A 12,308-nucleotide genomic window follows, 5' to 3' on the forward strand; every position below is an offset into this window, starting at 1 on the left:
TTTATAAAAGGTGAAATATGTAAGAGTTGGCCAACTCTCAAATTTATACTGCGGGGAAATAGGGGGCAGCATATCACCAAAGTAACTGCTAACTGTAGCTACCATTGGGTAGTTATCTCAGTTAGCCGTGCAGCTAGCGATACAGACTGGAGCTTGGAATCATCATGAGAAAGGACTGGCTGGGGCTAGCTTGTTAGCATGCTAAATCCAGTCTCCAGTCCAATCTCTGCAACACAACACACTAATGTCTGACTTTTTACCTCAAAACAAGATACTTATTCACAGTCTGTTGATCATTTGGCCAAATTTTTAAATGTTTTAAACTCAAATTCTTACATAATTCACCTTTAATATGGACAATAACCAAAACAGTGCTTAGCCAGGGACCAGTAACTTTCTTGCGTCTTTGCTCCACTTAACTCCCCTTAAACAGCGAACTGTAGTTTTAATTCTAATTTTTTTTAGGTTAAACAAACAAGATATAAAAAAGTAATTATGGAGTTTAAGGTGCTGATTTTGCTACCTAGGACATCTTAGGGACAGAGTGGTTTCAATCTTCAATCTCAGCGAATAAGCACATTTCCCAAAATGTGAAAGTACTCCTTTAAACACAAAGAATGTTTTTCTTCTGCTAGGTGTCTCTCAATCAAAACAAAAGATGTTACTAGTGTGGGATCATGGGAGTTGGTTCTCAGGAGAGCCTGGACAATGCTTGATTTACTGATATTAGGTAGTAACGGACGGACTGTGGCTCAGGAGGTAGAGCGGTCGTCCACCAATCGGAGGATCAGCCCCTGCAGTCTACATGTGGAAGTGTCCTTGAGCAAGATACTGAACCACAATTCGCTCTTCAATCAGTGTGCGAGTGCATATGAATGATTATTGCTCCTGATGAGCAGGTGGCGCCTTGCATGGGAGCCTCTGCCACAGTCACAGAATACAGTCCGTTTACCATTTATATTATGAATGTATGGCATTTACGCCGGTATCGTATCGATACCGACTGACAATCCAGATTTTACTAAACACTCTCTCAAAGATTTGGTCACATCAGCAAATTTTCACGGTTGTAAACTGATTATTTTGCACATTTTCACTTATTTTAGATCGATTTTCCTCCATAGTATTTCATTTAATCTACTAAAGTTGAAGTGACTGTGTTTGCAATGTCACACACCCATCCGCTCTAGTCACATATTGCAAAACTCTCACATGGGAGTAACAGAGAGCTGGCCTGTGACCTTAATCAACCTAAATCTGTAGGAGAGTTGGTGGCCTGTATACTGTACAGTGTGATGGAAGCACTGTCAAGCGGTGCACACAGCGTTCGATCAAGAATCCAGTCTTCCGTTTATTCTGGTCCGCGTATCGTTGAACGCATACACCAGTCCCACACTGCCAGACCTGTCTCCTCACTGAACACACACAGGAGCACCGTCACACACACAAAGGGCAAGCTATAAAAATATCCAAGTGTCACCCACTCTGCGGCTGATGGTTGTGTTACTATGGTAACACTGTAACCAACGGAGAGCGTGTGCGAGTGTGTGCTTCCATCCAGGCGCAGATACCTAAGCAGGGGTCACTCAGTCACGACAGCGGTGACGTTTAAAATCCGGCTCAACTTCACTTTTCTGCATGGCGGTAAAGTTTACTGCGTACAAGGCTGTGATGATGATGCATATGATAATACTTAGTGATGATAACCAAACTTTATATTTCATATTGAGTGTCTTCTGTCAATATCTTCAAGCGCTTCTGGAGAGAAAAAAACTTTTAGTTGCTTGTCACAAAGACATTTAATTAAATATACCAGGGATTTTTTTTGTGTGCGTCGATTATTATTTATTATTTCTAGGCTTAAGTACTTGTCTACACTAATATAAAAAGATAACATTCAATTGAATATAAAATACACAGACATAAAAGACTGAAGCATAAAGTAAAGAGTTGGAGCTTAATGTTACCTCGCCTATTAGGGCACATTTTGGCTTTGAGCCACGACAGGGGTCAGCTGGCGTACTTGGATGAGGTAATATGCTGCATTTAGAGGAGGAAAAAAAAATGGCACCAAATTTTGCAAGGAAGCCATGATCGCATCTTAGTCGCTCAGCCTCTGAATGGTTGGCACTCAACCCTAGGAATCATCAGACTGACAGTGGACGGGTAACAACAATTTTCAGTGTTGGACTTATCATTAAAGATCTATTGTCTCAACAATGAAGCCCACATTAGAAGGACCCAACGGCAACAAACAACAAAAAAGTTAAGGGGGTTGTGGACAGGATTGGCAGTACGCCACCAAACCGCAGGGATATGTTGCATTTTCACTGCAGGGAGAAAAACCTGACCATCACATCAACAGACAGTTACAGGTAGGAAACCTTGTGTCTGACCTTGTGTTAGTCAGCGTACATGTAAATCATTGGCGACTGCATCACCATCTGAATGCATTTCCAACTCTAACAGTCACTGCCAGTCCAGTAATGGACTCAAAAAACGCCATTTTACAGTCAAAGTATTGCTGGCTCAGATTGTGCACTGCCTGCTGAACATCAAGAGCTTCGTGTGTATCCGACGCACATACTGTCATGGAACATCTGCAGCTTTCTGAATTCAGTTTGTTGCTGCAACCCCACATAAACTCACACAAAGTGACCCCAATGACGAAGACCGACACGTCAGCGAGCATTCACTTGATCCGAGGGCTGCGAGTGGGAATGAAAAGCAGATGGGGTGCGGGGCAGGGTTTCATTACAGCGAACAGGGTAATACAGGGGTAAACTATCCCTCTTGAACATTTTTATTTAGCTCCCATGATAATGGTCCCTCTTGACTTTATTTTGCTGTCCTGTTTGCACTCCCCCTGTCCAGCTCCATGCTGCTCTCTTTCACTCTCCCTAATGGCCTTGTGCACAGACAGCCACACTCATAACAGTGCATTACTCTCTCACGGAAACATTGTACTCCACAATTTAAAATTTTAAGAGCTTAAACCACTATTAAAAATGCTCTTGAATCTTTTTTTTGGTCTGGGCGGGGTAAAAATGTGAGTTTCTGGTTACAGTAAATGCACTGTGGGACACAAGTGGAGTAGGGCATGGGTCATCTCTTGCACCCAACCAGCAGCCTGCAAATTAGGTCAACAATGACAGGAGACATGGGAGGGGTTCTGCAATGCTTCGGTCTAATGGTTACCACATTGTAATCACTGCAAATGATATCTGGTATATTATAATGCTTTGTGATCTAAATGTTTAGGGGAAATATTTATATTGTAGTATACAGCACGTCCTTTATGTGTGCATGAAAGGGAGAGAAGGATTTATGTCTCGGAGTCCAAATAAGAAAGTCTGGAGACTTTGGCGTCCTTTATTTTGTGTTTGTTATAGTCTCAGCGAGCATTTAGTGCTCCTGTGCGGCCAGCCAGATTTCCAACCTGTCAATCTCTGCCTTCACTGCAGTGGGTGTGGCTTGTGAATCGTCTCCAGCCTGTCCTCATTGGTCTCACGCTGGCAGGAGGGGTGTGTCTGCGCTCTGCCAGCAGCTGACGTGGTGCAGTGCAGAAGGCCTTTTAGAAAGCTCTCTCCCCCTCTCTCTCTCCTTTCACCCCCTTTCCTTTTTTTCCTTCTTCTTAAAACTTGAAATTTGGAGGACACCGTGGAATGGGGGAAAGGGGAGCAACTCCACACACATGCTCACACAGGCATGAATGACCTACATGACATACAGACACCAACTGTGCGCAAGAAACTTTTGACAGTTGCATGTAGTGCAATGTTATGTTCAGAGGATTTAATTTGTCGACCGCAGAAGTACTTTCAAGTTGGGGAAGACTGCAGCGGCAACAAGAAATGAGCCCTCTGACTGCTGGATCATATAGACGGGGAAGTTCAATACATGCTTACACATGCACAAGCACACCGCTGTACAAACTGCTGTGCACCCATTGACTTAAATAATAATCAATGTAGCAATGAAGCAGTGAAGTCTTAATAAAATCTGCTTATGAAATGACTGACTGGGAGAAAGGGCGCCTACACTGGACCCCACCATTAGTTTCTGCACACACACACACACACACACTTATCTTGCAGTCTCTCACTCCAAGGCTGTCTCTTGTTTCTCATTCACACCGCTTAGACATCCTGTCTCTCGTGTCTTCTTTCTCTTCTTTGTCACTCTCTGGTGCTCTCAGCGTCACTGGTTTTCTTTGTGACACCTCTGGTTGGGTTGGATTTCCGACATGTTAAGTGCCTCAGAAGTACCTTCAGTTCTTTATGCTCAATGCTGCAATCTTTCCGTTCAGACTTTCAAGGGCGACACCATCTCCGGTGGAATACCAGAGATACAGAGAGGGGGATTGCCTTCGCGGTCACATAAAACCCATCATATGTAAGACCGTCCAGACCTTTTGTGTGCTTTACCTGGAAAGGTTGCTGCTTTGGTTTCCATTGTTGAAGATTTCCAAGAAAAGTTCTGAGCCGCAGCCTTTCACACCAAAAACGTACATAACACCAACGTGGAAAATGACTTTTACACGTCAAGGTGCATGTGGGGCTTCAGTTTCTGTCACTTCTCTCTTCCTCTCTCATCACTCTCACACAGTGTCACTCAATTGTCTCTTCGTCTGTATCACTCTGTCTCTCTCAGACATCACAAGTACTCTCTCATACAGTGTTGATTTCAGACTCCCTCTCCTTCTGTCCCTATGCAACTCCTCAGCTCTGCCTCCCCTAATCATCACGATCTCCTTCTCAGCCCCACCTACAGGTGATGAGCTCATCTCTGTGGTTGCCTTAGTCACCTAACAACATGTCTGAGAAGCCGTGGAGGCGGCGGCACAGCGGAGAGAGGACCTGAACCGAAAACAGAAAAAACCCACTGGAACAAAGCACAGCGTAGATGTTGGTGATGTCATCACAGAGCCGGGCTGAGCACGACATGCCGTGATGACAACAACCTCCGTCCTCCAACCAACCCGTGATGACTCATTCCAGTGTTTCACAGAGAGAATGGACAGTCATTATATAGCTTGAGTTTGGATGTGTAAGTGTGATGTGAAGTCAGGAAAAGCTGGATGTTCCTGATGAGTGTGAGAAACTAAAACTTGTTGAAGCCCACTATAGGTCACGTTAGAGCGACTCTAAAAATAACAGCCGGATATCATGGAATAAATAAGTGTGAGCGCAAAAGCATGAATTTACTGCTCCTAAATGTTTCTGTTTGTCTCAGCTCACATACTGTACATCACAGCATACGTTTTGTTTCAGTCAGCAAAGCCTTAACAAGTTTTAAAAAAAAGGCACATAGACTCATAGTTCACAGAAATATACTCAGCCAGGGTTTGAGCAAGATCATCCCACTGCAACAATGCCTCCTTTAAAACATGCAATATCCCATCACTACAACCTCTCTGTGACCAATCATCCTCGTAAAAATCAAGGGCACATCAATTCTGCTAGCATGATTCCAATTTCATAAAATTATTCAGATTTAATTTATGAATTAGTCAAACTAGGAAAAGGACCGTTGACCGTTATCTGGTATAGCAGCCCCACAACCCTGTACTTTGTTTTTGCTTTTAACAAAGAACAGAGCGACGAGTCGGTTCATAAACAATCTAGTGTTAGCTGCTTTCCCACCTCATTTTCTAGTTAGATGGCCGTGGATCAGTGCTCGACGGCTAACGCTGACAGAAAACAACAAGTGGGATCCTTCAGTTGTACATCACAATAATATTTGTATCACTTTCATCAGGTCTAACAAGGAGCTGAGCAGCGTGTTCTGTCATTCAGTGAAAGTGTAACGTTTGCTAACATAACGTTAGCTCAGCAGCTAAAGGTGGAAGCTGAGAGCTGTCAAGATGAATTTAAATCATACCGGATAGATTCAGATTTAATTGTCAGATGTGACTTACCAATAGTTTGTCATTGTTACTATAAGTGGAAAATAGGGATGCACTGTATACCGCTATTTGGGGGTACAGCTGTATGAAAAGTGCGTACATCTGCTTATCTATGGTATTTAACAGAACCATGTTGGTGTTATTACAAATATGCATTTCAAGTCTTTATCAAGTTTCGTATCTGTCAGGACATACATAGCATTTTGTGAAATTAAAATAGAGGAGTTGTTCAACCAAAACAACCCTAGTTTTCATTCCATTCAGGGCCATTGTAACCTATAATAATAATAATAAATAAATAAAAAGTTAAGTAATACCATATACTGTAAAGTAATACCATATAATGTGATACCGTAAAACACTGAAATGGTCTGAAAAATCACATACAGTTGCAAACTTAATGGAAAACTACACAATAGTCCACACTTTTGCATGTAATTATGATAATTATGTCATTATGAAGTACTTTTTAAAAAGGTTGGTCTGGTATTGTAGACACCAATGAACTCTGAAGTTGACTGCAGTTAAAATACTGATAAAAGTATCCGTCACAGTTTAGCCCAGGTGAAAAGGAGGATACCCTATGATCCAATTACATTCATTTTTATTGTCTTAGCATTTCTCATCTTTAGTGCTATTCATCTAAAAGTAAGTTATAGGGTGAATATTACACGCGGTGTTGTCACAATCCTTCAGTTATTCTTTTATTGTAAAGAAAAGGAGTAATCGCACACAACTTTCTCCCACAACATTTAAACGGTACTACCTGCCACCGCTGTAATTGATCAAAAACAAACATAATTACTCAGCGTTTCTCTGTCAGTCTTCTCCTCCAGGTTGGTCCCAGGTAGTATTCACAAACTGAGTCAGACAATCCCATTAGCTCTTGCTCGCGTGATTGACACATAAAACATCTGGCGGCATGATGACTGTCAACAATTAGATCTTGCACGTCATTTATACAAATGATATTTGACTATACTACACTTTCTTTGCTGTCAGACCCAAACCAGCGGTTCCGTCTAAATGCATGCGACAGGCCGAGTCTTTTTCATTTTCCACCATCTGATTACAGTAAACGAAGCAACACCTCTAGGAACAAATAGAGCGGATCCCTTCACAGCTGGATGTTTTGACGGTGACATTCTAAGAGGTCACAGTACATTGAGAAACACCGCCTGGTTGAGCAAGACTGGAAAAATAGGCAGTTCAATGACGGTGGAGTTTTTTTTTTTTTATGTCGCGTTTTCAAAAATAGCTGCCAGATTTCCTGACTGTAAATAAACCAAATGATTTTCAACTGTACATAAAATCCCTCTTCACTAAGATGTTCTCTCTCCCAGCTGCTGTCACAGAGCAGTGACGATGGGACAATCACTGATGTTATGGACAACAAGGTAGGGTGGTGACATCTGTGCATTTCTCTAATCCCTTGAGCAATACTGAGAATAACAATTTCCCCAAAAAAATATTTGAACACGGACTTAATCTTGCATCTGTCAAAACTGCAAAAACACTTCAGTAATGTCCCATATACCTCACACTGAACAACAGCCGGGATTTTACACTGTCATCCTTTATTTTCGCTACTTATTTCCAGCACACTGACTTGATAAAGCATGTTTCATTTCCGCAGGTTACTTAATTTCTTATTAATAACACCTTCTTTATTTTGCTGTATTCCTTACATCGTTCAGCTACGCGACACGCCAGGCGACTGTGTGATTTGATATGTGACCGAGCGTTTTACTTTTATCACGAGGAGCCCTTTGATTGTTCAGCAGCAACCAATAAAATTGAGGCGGCTTGTCATTCCAAATCATATAACGGTATCTGTGATTTGGCAGATCACACGTGGAACCCATGAGAAGAACAAACATGAGCCACATTTTTATTCACATGGAAGGAGCAAAAGTGCATGGCTTAGCAAGCGAAAGCCAAGTTTATACCCAGAGGAATCGCTGGTAACGGGTTTGACGGAGGGGGGGTTAACTGCGCTGTGATCAAACTCACTTACATCTTCTACGGATTGGGCTCTGCTGTTGATCAAGGAATGTTTAGAAATACAACGTAGCAGGTCATGCCAGAATAAAAGGGAATATCGTCTAATGAACAAGATAATTCATCAGACGCAATGTAAGAATACAGACTATGACTGGGTGACAGCTTAACTTAGAGAAGCGGCACACATGACAGACACTAAACGGTTTTCAATTAGCTGGTCCACCTGTAGGTGCTGGGAGTGTGTGTAGACCTGTCAGCGTTCCGAGACTGTACAGTACAGGTGCATTAAATAACAGCATAGTAAATCCGTGTGACTGTTTATCATAACCAGCAACATGTAAGACATGAAATTCTACTTTAATCTCAACCTACGAGCCGTCAAAGCCGATATCTGGTTATAACCTGCACCGGGAGCCAGCTGGTGTTACAGCGTGTGATTGTCTCTGCTCTTGGAAATGTCAGGTAAATTTCTTCCTTGCTCGTCATTTTCATTATAAATATCGTCGTCACCAATACTCACGCAGATCAAGCCTTTATCATGCCCACGTTCAATAGAGAATGGGATATAATTACAGGCCTATAAATGCCAGATGTATGGCTGTGTGTCGGGATACCAGCGCTGTCTTTTTCCAAAATTTACATTTGTATTCCTACTCCAGGGAATGATCTGAATGATTTTCATGCAAGTCAATAACACGAAGAGAAGGACTCTATGGATCTTATGACAACATTGACACATACACTGTGTTTAATGTGGATCAGTAAACTTAATAAGGTCAGTGTCAGCACCTACCAACCCAGGGTACTGGACAATAGTCTCGTGTTTAGTTCTACTGTAGATTCATATGCTGCATAAATTATGGCAAATCTCCAAGAAAGCAATAAAACAAATGATGTTGGGCCTGAATAGATTGATCGCTGTTCTGATGCCGACATGCAACGCTCAACCTACTTGGAAAGTTGGCAGTGACTTTACATAAACTTTACAGCCGATAATAAACCTCTACGACATATAACCCTGTACGAGCCTCATCATGTATACACCTCGGCCTACATTCAGGAGTAGAATCACCCGGTCTGAACGATGACACAGATAATAGTATTTTTAATGTTTACGTGTACACTCATGGTATGTGCCATGCTTCATCCGCACGCTGCATTTGTTTATGCTGATACTTCACTTCACTAATGCCATCTTAAACAACGCAACGACATAAATCAAACAACCACTGAGGTTTTACTGGGTTAACTGGGGACACATCCCCTCTCCTGGTTGAAGCAGAGTGTGTTGACGTCCGGGGCCACTGGGTTCATAAGCAAAGTTAATATTGTGAATAAGAAAACAACCACGCCTGACTTTTTTACAGCAGTTGCAGGCCTACTGCAAGGACAGGATATAAGTGAGCTCTATGCTACAGCCCTGTGTGTGTGTGTGCGCGCGCGTGTGTGTGCAGTGCGAGCCGCGGTCTCTGAGGGGAGGAGGCATCAGCAGAGGTAACGTTACGCCTACATCACAGAGTCGCGCAAATCAAAGTCTATAAACAACGTCGGAGTCCAAAAGTTGCGCTCAAACCCGAGCACCGCTGTCCGCGAGCGGCTCCGCCGGGCGGCCGTGCGGGACTTCCACCGCCGTTTCCCCGCCGGCCAACCCGAGATGTGACAGAGGGGCGCAGAAAAACACTCTCCCCCCAAATGTTCCCCCTCTCGCCATCGACGTAACAACATGTCGGCAAAGGACGGCCATGTTTTGCTGGTTATGTCGACACGGGGAGGAGGAAAAGTAGAGACACGATGTCTCTCCTCTACCGCCTGCTCCCTCCGCGGTCGCTACGTATCAAAGTGAAACTTGAACACGGGGGAGAAAACGTCCAATTAACAACTTGGCGGACACATTGTTGCGAGCACGCAGGTGTAAACGGCAGGGGCAGGCAAAGTTCATGCGGCTAGACAAGTTAAAATATTTATACTGAGGCGTGTGGGTGTTTGGGAGCCGCGCACAGGCAGAGCAAGGCACAAAAAACACAACTACATGCAGTTTTAACTTGAGGGACTTTTGAAGGAGGAGGAGGAGGAGGAGGAGGAGGGGGGTCGTGCTCGAGCCCGTTTTGAAAAACAGAGAGGAAGAGTTGATCCATTTTCTTACCTGCCCACCGTTTTGGCGCGATGCTCAGGTGGTGCGGTCCGAGCTCGAGGCGACTGCCGGACGAAGAAACCGAGCCCCGATGTGTTTTAAACACTCTCACGAGCGGTCCAATAGCCGAGCAGACAACAGGCGACAGGAAAGAAAAAATTGGCGATCACAAGGAGGATCTACGCCAAAAGCCACATGATCGCCGACGTCAGAGTACGTATTTGCATGCCGTACCGAAGCGCCGGTGTCCGTCCATAGCGGGTCCATAGTGTTACAGCCGGGAAAAGTTCAGGAAACATGCGGGAGGAAAGTGAAGCAACTCCGCGTCCCGGTGGCTCCATGAAGCGTGCCTGCTGCTGTAATAATGAATGAACTGCGCGTTGTTGCCGTCAAGTTGCCCCTGTGCTGATGCCTGCTGCCTCTCTGCTCGCAGCTCATTGAATATTCAAGTATCAGAGGGGGGCGTTTGTTACCCCGAAGGTCCCACCCCCTCCCCCTGTCACCCCGCCCACCCCCTCTTTCTCTCTCTCGGCCCCCCATCTCTCTCTCCCTCTCTCTCTCTCTCTCTCTCTCTCTCTCTGTGCATGTGAGGTGTGGATCTGCTGCAGTGCTTTTCCACAGTGGTGGCTGGCCTGCAGTGAGGAAACTACAGCAACACATCACCGGCTGTCACCACACACACAAAACACACTGACATCTGGATCCACAAAGGTTAGTCTGAGGTCAGGTGATCCTCACAGTTTGTGTTGGTGAGAGACGTTGCCCTGACGTGACACTGGCTGCTCAGTGAGCTCACACACAACAGTGACCTCCACTGGATCCGCTTCAGAATTGATCCTGACCTTGGCTCATGCATGCATCACAGCCTTCATGTGGCCACAGTGGAGTCATGTACACTGTTTGTACTGCAGCGATGCCTCTCACAAGACTCATGTGTTGTGTATGAAAAAAAAAACAGATGACACAGAAAAGCGTTATCTTAATAAAGTGGTGGGCGGCTTGTCAGAGAGGTCAGAGTGCAGGTTCAACTCCAGCACATTGACCCTTTGATGTATTTATTCAAGTGCTCAAGGACACTTCAGCAGGATGGATGTTTGCTGACATGTGATCTAAACTTTGGCTGCAGTCCTTTGTTGACAGTCTTTCTCTTTCACCCTCGGGGAATAAGCAAATGCATCAATATTACTTTGCAAATGCAGGCATGTCACTTAAAAATGAACATGAAGACAAATATGCTGATTCCACTCTGGTTACTTAGGTTTCAATAGCACAAAACATGACTGTCTTATCTTAAAGATGTCCTTTAGTAATTCAGTACTGCACTTGCGTAAAGTCGAGGAACTTGTGTGAGATTTAAAAAGAACAGTTGAAATCAGTGTTGCAGAGGCTGAGATGTGCCGACCTTTAGACCCTAAACACTGAATCCTGCAATTTACATGATGCACATCAGCAGTGGGTCTTTTGCTTCGGTTTATTATTATTTATCCAACCCCAAGCCCAGACAAACCTGATAATATCCTCTGGGTTAAACTGACCTTGATGTGTAAAATTGGTGGAGTGTCCCTTTAAGTTCACTTGTATCCAAAATCAGGCCTACTCCTCTGGGTCTACTGCCGCTGTGCTGCTCCTAAATAATTAGGATGCATCAAATGTGGAGGATTACATAAAAGAGAGTATAATTAACTTATTTGTTGGTTGAATGTAATATCATTGGCCCACATTTGGCTATATATAGTCACAGACATGTTGGTTATAATAAATAAGATAGCTGGTACCATTTAAAACTATCACACCAAGCTTGCTTATGTGTGTGTCATTATCAATATCATGTCTCTGTGTGTATGTAGAAAAATGTATGCACCATGCATTTATATAATGTTAGCCATTGTTTATCTTAAATTACTTGTTCAGCGAGCTGCGTATTCCTCCAGCCTGGTTTTGAAGGACTATTCCACCTCAAGAATGTTTTACTGTGTTCATGTTTTCATGTCTCCTCTGGACCCGACATCGAAACCTCCAAAGGCAGTTTTAAATTATTAATATTCTTTGAAGAGTTTATGAAGTTGTCAGCCGGTCTGCTCTGATCCTTTTCCCCAAAACTCTTTTATAAATGAGTTAAAGTGATCAATCAACCCCCTTGAATCTAAATGTCAGTTCACAGTGTTTTTTCTTTCTGCCAGTTTAATCCTTCCTTGCTGTGGTTCAGTCGAGTCTTATCTCCAATAGCTGTTTTAATCCACAAAGGTGCAGTGATGATCACACGGC

General features: G+C 43.6%; 1 protein-coding gene across 2 annotated transcripts in view; it reads right to left on the reverse strand.

Moving 5' to 3' along the window:
• Positions 1-10,455, reverse strand: part of zhx2a (zinc fingers and homeoboxes 2a) — a 31,010-nt gene extending 20,555 nt beyond the window's left edge. The window contains exon 1 of one of the 2 annotated variants that reach the window (XM_084357078.1): positions 10,278-10,455. The gene's annotated coding sequence lies outside the window, so the exon portion shown is untranslated. Of the gene's footprint in view, positions 1-10,055 lie in introns of both variants that reach the window. The other variant, XM_084357077.1, reaches the window with a different exon arrangement.
• Positions 10,456-12,308: the final 1,853 nt, after the last annotated feature.

Source organism: Pagrus pagrus (genome assembly GCF_965226575.1).
Source record: "Pagrus pagrus genome assembly, chromosome: 7".
In the NCBI taxonomy this organism is placed as follows: domain Eukaryota; kingdom Metazoa; phylum Chordata; class Actinopteri; order Spariformes; family Sparidae; genus Pagrus; species Pagrus pagrus.